The sequence below is a fragment of the Physeter macrocephalus genome, chromosome 6 (genome assembly GCF_002837175.3).
Source record: "Physeter macrocephalus isolate SW-GA chromosome 6, ASM283717v5, whole genome shotgun sequence".
Classification (NCBI taxonomy): Eukaryota; Metazoa; Chordata; class Mammalia; order Artiodactyla; family Physeteridae; genus Physeter; species Physeter macrocephalus.
The window spans coordinates 95,021,313-95,034,551 of NC_041219.1; the positions used below are offsets into that span (position 1 = coordinate 95,021,313).

At 37.4% G+C, this 13,239-nt stretch overlaps 1 pseudogene; it reads left to right on the top strand.

Moving 5' to 3' along the window:
• Positions 1–5,267: 5,267 nt before the first annotated feature.
• Positions 5,268–11,450, top strand: LOC102982929 (serine/threonine-protein phosphatase 4 catalytic subunit-like; annotated as a pseudogene).
• Positions 11,451–13,239: the final 1,789 nt, after the last annotated feature.

Sequence of the window (13,239 nt, forward strand, 5' to 3'; positions counted from 1 at the left end):
GTCCCCTGCATTGGCAGGCGGACTCTCAACCACTGCGCCACCAGGGAAGCCCGGTTGCTTCTTCTTAAACAGGCATTTTGGCAGTATACTTTAGAACAAAGTCATTTCTTCTGTGGCCAGGGAAGCTTTGCAATTATTTTGATTTCATCCTGTTAGGTTTTTAGTTCTTTGAAAACAGCAGCACAAACACTGCATTTGGGTTTTCTGTGTTGCTGGTGAGCAGTTACTGAAACGGACCAGCTTTTTAATGCAAACATTATGCATACTGCAGCCAGACAATGGAAAGTCTGCTTGCAACCTGAGCAGGGCTGGATGCAATCTTTCCCAGGGGGTATCTATCATTTCAGGTGCTGCCGAAGAATTCGTTATAGACTTTTCATTTTTCAACTGTTTGTTTGAATCACATACCAAGTCAAATTTAATTAGTTATATCATCCAGCAGATGGTACAGTATTCTATACTAAAATATAAATTCCTTTACTTAATTGAGTAATGCATTTCATATGATCTCTTTTACAAATTTCAAAACCAATTCTCTTCAAACAGGCCTGCACATTATTTGGATGCAGGCCCAAACAGGTTAAAATTGATTTAATGCTCTCCCCCCAACCCACCCCCGCAAGGACATTATGTAAATGAAAGCAAGTCTGCCCTGAGTGTTTTATTTTAATGTCCCCTTCTACGTAAATTACACTGGCATCTGGGAGAAAAGAGGTGGCATTAAACTTAAATTACGTGGGAACCAGTTTCTGAAACTTCAAAGGTCAACATGTCACAAAGATGGTCATATTGAAATGAATTCACTTTGTTTCACACTGGAAAAACCGAACATCCATGATCAGTTTGTTAAAACCAAGTCTTTGATAATATTAAATAGATTCCTCATAGATACATGGATATTCCTTCCAGGATAGCCAGTTAACCTAAACATTAGAATTGAGACAGAAGGGCTATCTATCTTTATATGTTAGTTACATACTGTTATAGGCACCTGTAGCACTCAAACACAGTTTTTGGACAACAAAGTGTGCAGTGGAAAATTGCATCCTTGGTAGAACTTGGATTGCTGCTTCTCTGACCACCCAAGACTCAAAAGGATTTCATTTCTCCCCTAAACATTGTATCATTGCTTCAGGCATCTGCCTATTTTTTTCTTCTGGTGGAATTTGAAACATGCTGAATTTTCTCAACCTGTGTCAACAACCTATTAAAGGGTACAAACTGATTCATTGAATGCTGGAAGTAAAAGAATTTTTATCCATTTTTTATTCCATAGATGACATATATTCTGCATATATATGGAATCAGCCAACTCCAGTGCCTATTGTAGATGTTAGCAATTAATCATGACACGTGTGTCTTCTAAATCTTAAACCAAGCCCTCCAGTCATGAAGTGAATACTCTTGATACTTGCCATCTTCTTCTAGTCTGACCCTTTTATTATGCTGATAAGGAAATTTAGGCACAAAGACTTGTAATAGAATCTTTTTTAACTTAGTCACAGAGGTAACTAAAGTTCAGGTCAAGACTGATAAGTATCTCAATTCCGAGGCAGATATTTCTCCCACCACATTATTTTACCTCTTGAGTGAAAAAAATCTAGGGTATCGACTGAGGCAGAGGAAAAATAATTTTCCTTTACTATTGTTACTGAACCAAACTTCCATCTGCGCAGTAAAGCCAATCTTTGGACACGGGGTTGTGGTGAAGGAAAGCACAGTATTTATTGTAAGGTGACAGACAAGGAGTCTGAGGCAGCTAATGCTCAAAAGACCCAAACTCCCTGATGGGTTTCAGGGAGGCATTTTTAAAGGCAAGGTGAGGGAGGGGAGTTGCAGGGTATGTGTTCAACTCGTGCGCAATCCTCTGACTGGTTGATGGTGAGGTAAGAGGGCAGTGTCACAGGGGTTAACGTTATCAATCCATCTGGGAAGACCCCACAGGGGAATAAATATAATGGAAGGCAACAGTTATTTTAGTAAGGTTTTTTTCATACAGATTTATCTCTGTGTGACTCTGTCTCTGCTGGTAAGTCAGTCTCTTCTTCCTGGGCACATTCCACAAAGGAAAATTTATGCCCTCATTTTAGGCAGAGCAGAGAACTCTTCGTGTATATGTTGATTCTCAGTTGCCTTCAGCTCAAAATAATCCTTATGCCCAAGTGGCATATTTGGGGGTGGCATATCCTGGTCCCCTTCAAACTATCAAGAGTGAAGATATTACAACTATGGTTTCCCATTGGGTAGCTAATTTGATGAAGGCACTAAGTAACTCCTCCAGGCAGTTCGCCAGCCACCCTCCCCCATTTAATCTCTGAGTGTTCTTTCTAGGCCCTGCCACTTGAAGTTTCTGCGTTACAGCTTTACCAGTCTTCTTTAAATTATCCAATATTTTCAGCAGCTCTTTTAGTTTCTAGATAGAAGAGATTCTACTTGTCTGAGCCTTATGCTGGTCTCTTATGGGTGCCATCAAGTTCAAGCAATTAAGTGGTTCCCTTATTTCCAGTTTACTGGATTAAAATGTACCAACAAATCTCTGAGAAACCCTAGTGAAGGGAAAGAGTGTATCTTTTGAATCCAGTTCTTGCTGTGCTAGCTACTATCAGCAAGACCTTAAAGACCTTTCATTATGGAAACTAGATTTCAATGCATGTAGGTCACCCAGGACAGACTTGAAGCTCAATAAACAGTAGTTCTGATGATGATGACTTGTGGGAATATACTCCTCTGTTTTGTATAGTTTTCTTCAAAAGAACCTAGTTAATTCTCTATAGATTTCTTCCCTCCTCCTCCTCCTCCTTTACCCCCATCCTTCCCCTTACACATACATCAGACACAGTCATACTTAAAGATCTGCAATATTCATTTACTTGGAAAAGACAACAATATCCTGGCTTAGAGAGACTCCATTAACTTCATTACAGGTTAAGATTTAACACTTAAAAATCTTAGACAGAAGTCAGGTTAGATGTCTCTTCCTTCAGGCATTGGTCCCTAACGAGGTAGACCCACCGGCAACTGGTACTGAAAGGCTGTACTGATCTCTGTTGCTTACTGATTCATACCTCTTTCCTCTAGACCATAAACTCCTTTGGGGGAGAGTTAGTGTTTAGTTTAGTGTGTCTTGTATCATAGTAGGTAATTATTTCTGAAAAGATAAATGAATTAGTGTTATCCGGGATGGAAAGTAGGGAAAAATAAGGAGGTCAATTTCCCAGTCCTTATGGTTTGGGGATAATAAATATTTGGAAATTATCTGGACAAAGAGATAGAAGTTACTTAATTTACAGTGATTAAATTGAAGCTATTTAATTAACCCTTTTCCCTTTGAAACACAAATAGCTGATATAACAGGTTCACATTCAGATGCTGTTAAGCAGAAAGATTCATTTTCTTTTTCTTCTTCTTTTTTTTTTTTAATGAGAAGCCAAAGCACTGGATGTTTCATATTTCTAGGAAAATATTCCTAGAGGCATTTTCATCTCTGAATATACATTCACCTTTAAAAGTATGTTTTTAATAAAAAGGAAGACTGTGCATTTATTTTATGATGTTTCTTGGTGAATGATCTCCAGATTTTTTTTTTTTTTTATTAATTCTATATGCAGGGCCCACTCTAAGCAAACACATGTCATATGGAAGCTGGTCTTTCCTTTTCTATAACAGGTTCTAATCAATCCCAGCAATAAGCAAAGGAGATATCATGATTGTGCTATGACTGAAGAGATACCAGGATGGGCTACAATGAACTTCCTGACATACTGAAATGCTAATGTAAATTTTACCGTTAGACTTCATCCTTTTGACAAGCCATTTATGTCCCTGTTACAATGCAAACAGCCTTGTCCTGGGAGGGAAATATTCATTATGTCTTTCTTAACAAACAACATTTTGATGAGGGAAAGTTAAAAAAGCATGCCACAGAGTGAAAGAGGATATTTCCTATATAGTCAATAAATGGCTCATATGTAGAATGAATACATATCCTAAAAATGATTAAGAAAACAGTAGATAACCCAACAGAAAAACAGACGAATGACTTGGATAGACATTTACAATACAGGCTGCTCTTGTCGTGCCCATCACAGCTTAGTAGGAAACCCTCAAAAGGATTAAACTTGTTTCTGAGTAAATAACTGAGTCCCAGAAAAAAAACAACCAAAATAATTAGAGAAATGCAAAAATATCCAGCACTTAACAAGTTAAAATTCACACTACCTAGCATTCAATAATAATAAAAAAAAAAATTACCAAGTGTGCAAAGAAGCAGAAAAATATCTGGAATGCAGAGAAAATGAGTCAATAGAAACAGACCCCCAAATTACTCAGATGATAGAATTATTAAAAACCAATATTAAAACTACTTTTATAACTATATTTCATGGTTATGAAGGTAGAAAAAGACATGAGTATGTTAATGAGAGATATGGAAAATAAAATAGAAATGAAGAAAATAGAAATTATAAAATTCTAAACAGAAAAAATTTCAGCGAACAGAAATAAACCAGATGGAATTAACAGGAAATTAGACGTTGCTGAAGAAAGAGAAAACATGAAGATGTAGCAATAAACTGTGCAATATTAAACACAGAAAGAAATAAGAAAAAAAAATAGATCATCAGTGAGCTATGGGGCAACTTCAGACAGCTTAACATATGGGTAATCACAGTCCCTGAGGGAGGAGAGAGAGGGAAGCCAGAAAAAATGTTTAATGAAATAGTGGCCAAAATTTCTCAAATTAAATAAAAATAATGAACCCACAGTTCATGAAGTACAACAAAGTCCACCACAAGAAATATGGAGAAATAGAACCAAGACACATCAAATGACTTAAAACCAGAGACAAACAGAAAAATCTTAGAAGCAGCTAAAGGAGAAAAAAAGAAACATGTACATGGGAACAAAGATATCAGTGGTTGTTCCGGGGGAAGGGGAAAAAAGGAGGGACAGGATGGAGCAGGTACAAAGGGGTATGAGGAAACTTTTAGGGGTGATAGATATGTTAATTACCTTGATCGCAATGATGATTTCACAGGCACATACATTTATCAAAATGTATCAAATTATATATTTTAAATATGTGCAGTTTATTGTATGTCAATCATACCTTAATAAAGCTGTTCATAACTTCATAATGACATACTGCCATGGCCACAAAAATAGATAAAATCAAAAAGCAGGCAGTACCAAGTATTAGCAAAAGTGAAATTTTCACATACAGTTATGAGAAGATAATGCGATAAACAACTTTGGAAAATTCTTTGACAATGTCTCCTAAAGCCGAACTTGTACATGATGCACCAGCAGTTATACTCCTAAGTATGTAGACAGGAGAAATACCTGCATGTTTACCAAACTATATGCACAAGTAACATTGCTAGTAATAACCCACCCTGAAAAATCTCAAAGTCCAACAAGATTAGAGTGAAGTATGGTATATTCATAATATAGAAAACTATAAAAAAGAAGGAAAAACTGCTAAACAACCATGTGGATGAATCTCAGAGGCATAATGTTTAGCAGTCCCAAAGAGTATATATCACATGATCCCAACCATATAAAGTTCAAAATAGGCAAAACTAATTAGGTATTAGAAGTCATGATGCACAAGACTTCCCTGGTGGTCCAGTGGCAAAGAATCCACCTTCCAATGTAGGGGACCTGGGTTCAATCCCTGGTCGGGGAAAAGATCCCACATGCCTCAGGGCAACTAAGCCTGTGCATCACAACTACCGAACCCGGGTGCCTCAACGAGAGGGCCCACGTGCCGCAAACTACAGAGCCCATATGCCCTGGAGTCTGAGTGCCACAACTACAGAAGAGAAAACCCACAGGCCACAACTAGAGAGAAGGCAGTGCGCCACAATGAAGACCTGACGCAGTGAAAAAAAATAAGAAATAAATAAAATAAATATTAAGAAAAAAATAAGTCATGTTGTGGGTTCCCTTGATGGGAGGAAGTGACTAGGAGGGGACATTAGGGGGCAGTTGTGGTGCTAATAATGTTATATTTCTTGATCTGGATGCTGGTAACTCACGTGTTCATTTGTAAACGTTCTTCAAGTTGTACATTTTGCATGTTTCTCTGTATACATATCATAGTTCAAAATATATATACTTTCATAAATATAGTTTTGGGTAAAAGAGAAACAATGATATATGTATAAATGTAAATATATATAAATATACAACATTGTTTATGTGAATGAAAATACATGCATACATCTTTTACATTTTTAAAAGAACCCCAATACATTAAACATTTAAAAATTTTTGTCTATGGTGGGGAGATGAAAGAGAGTGGGGAATGGAGATAAAAAGGGGTGGAAGGAAGGAAGGAAGGATGGAAAGAAGGGATTTAACTATGGTTTGTCTCCTTATGAAAAATAATTGCTTATATTTATAAAATGCACTGCTGAGTATGAAGTCATATGTGCCAGCCATTCTTAGTTTTTTGGGCTCAAATCTATCTTTACCTAAACCTCTATGCCTGCTACACTCCTCCCATCCAACCTTTTTACTAACATCCTCCCTATTAACAATAACAAAAAAAGTCAACATTAATTTATTATTTCGTCGTAAATTAGGTAATAGGTATAGTTTCCAACACACTTTAAAGGAATCCTCCAACTAAGACGGCAGTATCCCTAGAATTTCCATATATTTAATTATATCACTTGTGCTCAAAACCCATGCTTTCATACCCATTTTTAATAAAATGCTGGAGCTACCACAAGTCTCTCAACTTAGTATTTCTTTTAATAGGCAGCCCACTAATTAGGAAAACCTAAAGAGAATTTCAAATTCCTGAAGAAAGTTTAACTGTGAGCCACTTAAAATCTATAAAGCGTACAATGAGAAAAAGGACTCAAAAATCCTAAATCTAAATGGAAATTTCCAAATGAGGAGAATGGAAATATTTATAACCCCCTACATCTCTAAAATATTCTTAAATGTTCAGACGTGGAAGATTTAGTTGTAATTTCTACTTTATTCTCTCCTTTCCCTAAGATTCAGCTTCAGGAATGAATGGATAAAGGAGATGTAAGATTTCAGCCATGACAGAGAAGGAAATCCTGCCATGTAAAACAACATGGGTGGACCTTGAGGGCATTATGCTAAGTGAAACAAGTCAGACAGACAAAGACAAATACTGTATGATCTCACATGTGGAATATAAAAACACGAACTCATAGAAACAAGTGTAGAAAGGTGGTTACCAAGGGTTAGGGGATGGGAGGTGGGGGGGATGGTGAGATGTTGATCAAATGGTACAAACTTCCAGTTATAAGATGCATAAGTCCTGGGAATCTAATGTACAGCATGGTGACTATAATTAACAACATTGTATTATATGTTTAAGAGAATAGATCTTAAATATTCTCACCCAAAATGATATGATAATTATGTGGCGTGATGGAGGTGTCACAGCTAATGCTATGGTGGGAATCATTTTATAATATATAAGTGTATCAAATCAACACATTGTATACCCTAAACTTATACAATGTTGTATGTCAATTATATATCCATAAAGCTGGAAAAAATTAGGAAAACCTAGATACAAATAAATAGATAATATGTGATACATTTATATGATGGCAGATTATACAGCCCTTAAAAAGATTAAACTGTAAAAAATAAAATATTATGGATTATCAACTAGAACAGTGAACAGGAAGCTAGAGTCAAATAATGATAGACATTTTTGCTACGTAGAAATTCAGCTGTGAATTTTTTTATTATGAGCATCATATTAGAGTAAAAATGCTTACAAGAAGAAACTATTATATCAAAGTTTGCAACAAGTGAGAGCAGGCTGATACACTCTGACAGAATCAGATTATGTATTACAATATCTTTAATCCCCTAAGGAAAGACAAGAAGTAATTTTAAAGTGTTTGTGCAGAGTTCAATGGGAAATTTAACTCTCTAGTAATAGATTTTTATAATGGAAAAACATTTTATTAAACTACTTGCAGTGTTTACTGCCAGGCATGTAATATATGTTTAATGGTATAAAATCAGCTTAAATTTGGGTAATACAGCATTCCAGTATGTAGAAAATATAGATGTTTCTGCCTTTGAATCTAATCCCCTTGTATAGATATCTTCCATCTACTCAGGCTTTAGATGTTAAGTGTAACTATTTCAAATTTGTTAAAATGAAAGTTTACCTAGTGGTGAAGGAGGTAATTTTGTCACTTTTCTTCCCTGTCACTGATAATTAAAAGCTAAACTTCTTGCAAAATGATACTTTAAAAATGACTTCCTTACCCCCACACATAACATTTATTAATTTATCTCAGGACAATTCATAACTTTATATGAGCTCCAAACCCTAGCTGTTACAGATGTAATAACAGCATAAAAACCTATGCTTTAAGCAGTGTTTAGCAAAGCACAATTGTTCTCTCTTTGGCATTTGCTCCCTACCTTATACATCTTCTAATCCTTGGTGTGCACATCGAAAATGTCACCGTGAAACTAATCGTGTTTTCACATTTGAACCAGACAAATCTTGTTTATTTGCCTGAATCTCACATCTTCAGGAAATTCCAAACTTCAGAAAGTTCCTTAGATTTGTATTGTGTCTAGAAAAATAAGACAAAAACACATAAACTCATCCTGGTAGAAACAACTTTCTATTAGAAAGTCAGAATATTTTCTGGTAGTCTAGCAAGAATTCTTTAAAGTAAACATACTTTCCCCACATATTGCAAAAAATTAATAGACTTTGGTTAGGTTGTTCTTTTGTTGGAGTGTGATAACATATCAAGGAATTAAGGTCTCTGAAGGCAGAGGAATAAGAAAACTCATTAGTAAAGAAAGATCAATACATACTGACACTCTGCTATGAGGACGTTATGAGAGTGAAGATGGAAAAACAAATTTAGGATCTAACCATCAATCACCTTCATCATTGCACATTCAGATCTAGCCAAGAGGACAAGCAAAGGGCTGTGTTCATCTTCTCTTACTTCTGATGTTATGAGCATAGTTCACTTTTATGCTGTATTGTAGAGTTGAATGCTAATTTATTCCCTCTCTAAAGAACCTGATTTACATCATGATTATTTGTTATGCTCTAAAGATAGATAATTGTTCTCACCTTTTCCCTCCCTTAACTCAGCTTTTTAACACCTTTTCTAGAGTCTGCATATATGATTTTGTCATTGAAAAAAAATACTCTTTCAGGAAATCATCTATATAATTTGCAAGTTAAAGTACATAAAACATGTGTTACTATTAGAATTTATAGAATTATTTAGCCTGTATTTGACTGGCATAAATTTTGTCAACATTTATTGACATTGAATGTAGACCACCCCAGAAAAATGGCAAGTGCCCCCTTGGGTCCAGGGGATTGCAGATGATAGATGCCTGCACATGCACACATACACCCTGTTGAAAAAGTTAATCACAATTGTATAAAATTACTTTCCAGAATCAATTTCAAATCTCTGAAATTTTTAATTACTTATTAAACCCTCTTCCTTGCAAACTAGTAATTAGGAAAAGAAGAATGTATATACAATGTGTCATACTTTCTATTTTTAACATTCATTGAAAAACATGGCCAAACTCATTAATTTAAATGAAAGGAACATTTCTATGCCATTGTTTATTTTCAAAAGAATTCAAAGCCTTCATTTAAAGTCAAAAGACAATACAAAATGAAGTTTCACCAATTACATTCACATTTTTACTATAATTTTACTACCTTATTACCCACTTAGGATCATCTACGTGCTTTTTGTTTCCTTGTTACTTACATGAAGCCATTTATCATGGAATATAGTTCTCCACAGTATTTGCTTTGAGACAAAGCATTACATGTGTTCCTGAGATTTAATAGTGGTAGTTTCCACATGTTTTGGGTGCATTATATTGTAAAGTTAAGAGCATAAGTTCTGAAGTAAAAATGTCAGAGTTTGAATCTTGGCTCCAATACTTATTGGCTATATAGATTTTGGGTAATATCTCTGGGCTTCCATTTCCTTATTTATAAACTGGATAAAATACTGTCTAGATCAAGGTATTTTTTAAGAGGATTAAATGAGTGCATTTGTGTAAAGCAAATAGAAAAATACTTAGCATTTAGTAAGTTCTCAGTAAATGTTAGTTATATTTTTATCATTTATATATAACATTACATTTTTATTAAATATAATTTTCCTATGTATGTAGGCATTCCTATGTAGGTAAACAGTTTTTAGAGAGTTAACTTTTTATTGGGGGGAATATCTTGAACAAGAGGTGCAATGCAGGACAGTGAATGTGAACTAATAACAACAAAAAAAGAAAAAAGAAATTGCCAAAAAAATTCTGAAGAAGAAATGAATGGAAATCAACAGAAACGGGGAAGACTACAGAAAAGAAGGGAGAAAAGCTACAAAAAAGACCCAGGATGAAAGACTGAGTAGCAGAGCAAGGGGCCAAAGCAGAGGGAAGGAGGAAGGCAGGGACCCTGAGAACTGGAGCCAGAGTGGGAGGGGCGCAGAACTGTGTGCACTGCAGCCCACACTGACCTGTGGGGTGGGGAGGGGTGGACCACAGCAAAGGTCTGCAAGCTGGGCCAGCAGATCCAGCAGCTGCCATGCTGCAAGATCATCAAGGGGAGAGAAGTCAAGGCCCTGTGCACTAAGGCTGATGAGCCTTAGTGCAGAACCTGGACTTGCCAGTCACAGCACCGTGGCTGCAGCCAGGGACAATTCTATGACCTCAGGGAGCTGTTCAGAGAGGGTGGCCACATGCCTGAGACCAACTACTTCTTCATGGGAGACTTCGTGGATCATAGTTTCTAAGGCACTGATACAATCCTGCTGCTGGCATTTAAGGTTGGCCATCCTGACTGTATCACCCTGATCCCAGACAACCATGTAGCCTCCAGATTGCCCAGATCTATGGCTTCTCTGCTGAGTGCCAGTGCAATGTGGCTCCGTCACCATGTAGCACTACTGCTCCGAGATCTTTGACTACCTCAGCCTGTTGTCCATCACTGATCACAAGATCTTTTGTGTGCACAGGGCCTCTCCACCTCCATCTAGGCCCTGGACTAGATGCAGACGATTGACCAAAAGCAAGACGTGCCCCTTGATGCACTGTGTGTGACCTGCTCTGCTCCGACCCTCAAGACACAACAGGATGGCGCGTGAGCCCTGTGGGACCGGCTACCTATTTTGCAGTGATGTGGTGACCCGGTTCCATGCAGCCAAGGACACTGACATGATCCGGGCCCACCAACTGGTGACAGGTTACGAATGGCGCTTCAGTGAAACTGTGCTCACTGTTCAGTTGTCACCCAACTACTGCTATAACTGTGGGAATGTGGCAGCCATCTTGGAGCTGGATGAGCATCTTCAGGAAGATTTCAGTATATTTGAGGCTGCTCCTGAGGGACATGGGGCATCCCCTTCAAGAAGCCAGTGGCTGAATACTTCCTGTGAGCCTTTGGGCCCCTGCCCCTTCCAGGCCCTCTGGCCCTCAGACCACTATTGAATCTGCCCTCTTCTACAGATGGAGGCTGGGTATAGTGTTCCTTTCAAGAGAGCACTTCAAGGATGAGGATGTTCTCTGGAGGGCCTCAGAGCCTCAGCTCCAGGATCCTCCTCTCCTTTCTCCCCACTGGAACCATGAAGTTTCTAATAACGTTTTTGTTTTTCTTTTTTTCCTTTTTTGTTTGTTTTTAGATCAAAATTTTGAGAAAAAATGTGTTGATTGATTAAATTAAAAACAGACAATTTAAAGGAAAATATTAGGTAAATAATAGCTCAGGAGTTATTTAGATACAGAAAATCATAAAAATGTGGCTCTAATGATTACAGTTTAGAAAACACCCTTCTATTCCATACTTCTTTCTGATCAGGGTCCTTGCTTTAAGTTTCCTTATCATATAATTTATTTGAGTTATTTCTGGTAACCTATGTTATTATATCTCAATCAGTCTATCGGATGGGTTTATTTAACATTTATGTCACATTAGGGATAAATATTTCAATTATCAACTTCATGATAAACCCTGGTGAGAAGGGGTGCCTGTTACGAGAGATGAAATAAGAGGATCTATACAGTGCTTACATCTACTTACTCGTTCTCATCTTTGCAGCTCATGAAAATGTGTGTTCAATTAAAGAATGAATGAGGGCTTCCCTGGTGGCGCAGTGGTTGCGAGTCCGCCTGCCGATGCAGGGGATACGGGTTCGTGCCCTGGTCTGGGAGGATCCCACATGCCGCGGAACGGCTGGGCCCGTAAGCCATGGCCGCTGAGCCTGCGCGTCTAGAGCCTGTGCTCCGCAACGGTAGAGGCCACAACAGTGAGAGGCCCGCGTACAGCAAAAAAAAAAAAAAAAGAATGAATGATCTCCTTATTTTTGGTACATGTGTGATGTTTGAGTATACAGTTTTATAGATGACTGCTTATATGGTGCAGTGTTGAAGTATTTCAGAGCCCCTTCATGAGCAACACGTTAGGCTCCAACTGCCTACTTTTAAAATCACAAGTGTAACATCAAGATTCTTAAGGTAACTTCAGTACTCAAATCCAATATTCATATCCACCTGCATCCTTTCTCAAAATATAGTTTTTCTAGGCTGGGAGGCTTTGTGATTGCAACAATGCCTTTTAACTCAAGTGCATTTTGTTGGGGGAATCAATAAAATTCTGCTCTGGAGCATACACCGTGGCATACTGGAATTCAGTTTCTGACCTAATTAAGCTCTGAAGCTGGGGGCTGAAGTTTGCACTGCTTTACTGTGATGTTCACTAGTTTGCAGACCTTTGAGATCTATGCTAGAGAATAATTGCATAAAAAATAAGAGAAAGACCATATCCTTACCAAAAAAGAGTTTACCAAGGCTGGCAGGGTGACATGCATATAAATGTTGTAGAAATCATGTGTACATAGAGAATCCTACGCTTAGGTTCTGGATTCAAGAGAAAAACTCTTTATTACTCTACACAAATATAAAGACAGTTCTGAGAAGGGACAGCCAGCATAAACCAAAGGAAAGAACAAGAGCCTTGGAATAACACAACCCCAGGCTCACATCTTAACTGGAAATTTAATTTTTCCTAGGATCCCTGTTTTTTCTTCTTTTACAACAAGCACTTGATAGAGATAAACTATTACATCTCTGCTTACCCAGAGTGCTGTATGGCATTTCCTCTACTCTCTTATTAGGGCCGGGACAGCTCTGCAAGGCTCTAGGGTTTCTGGAAGGGATTCAGTTCCAACT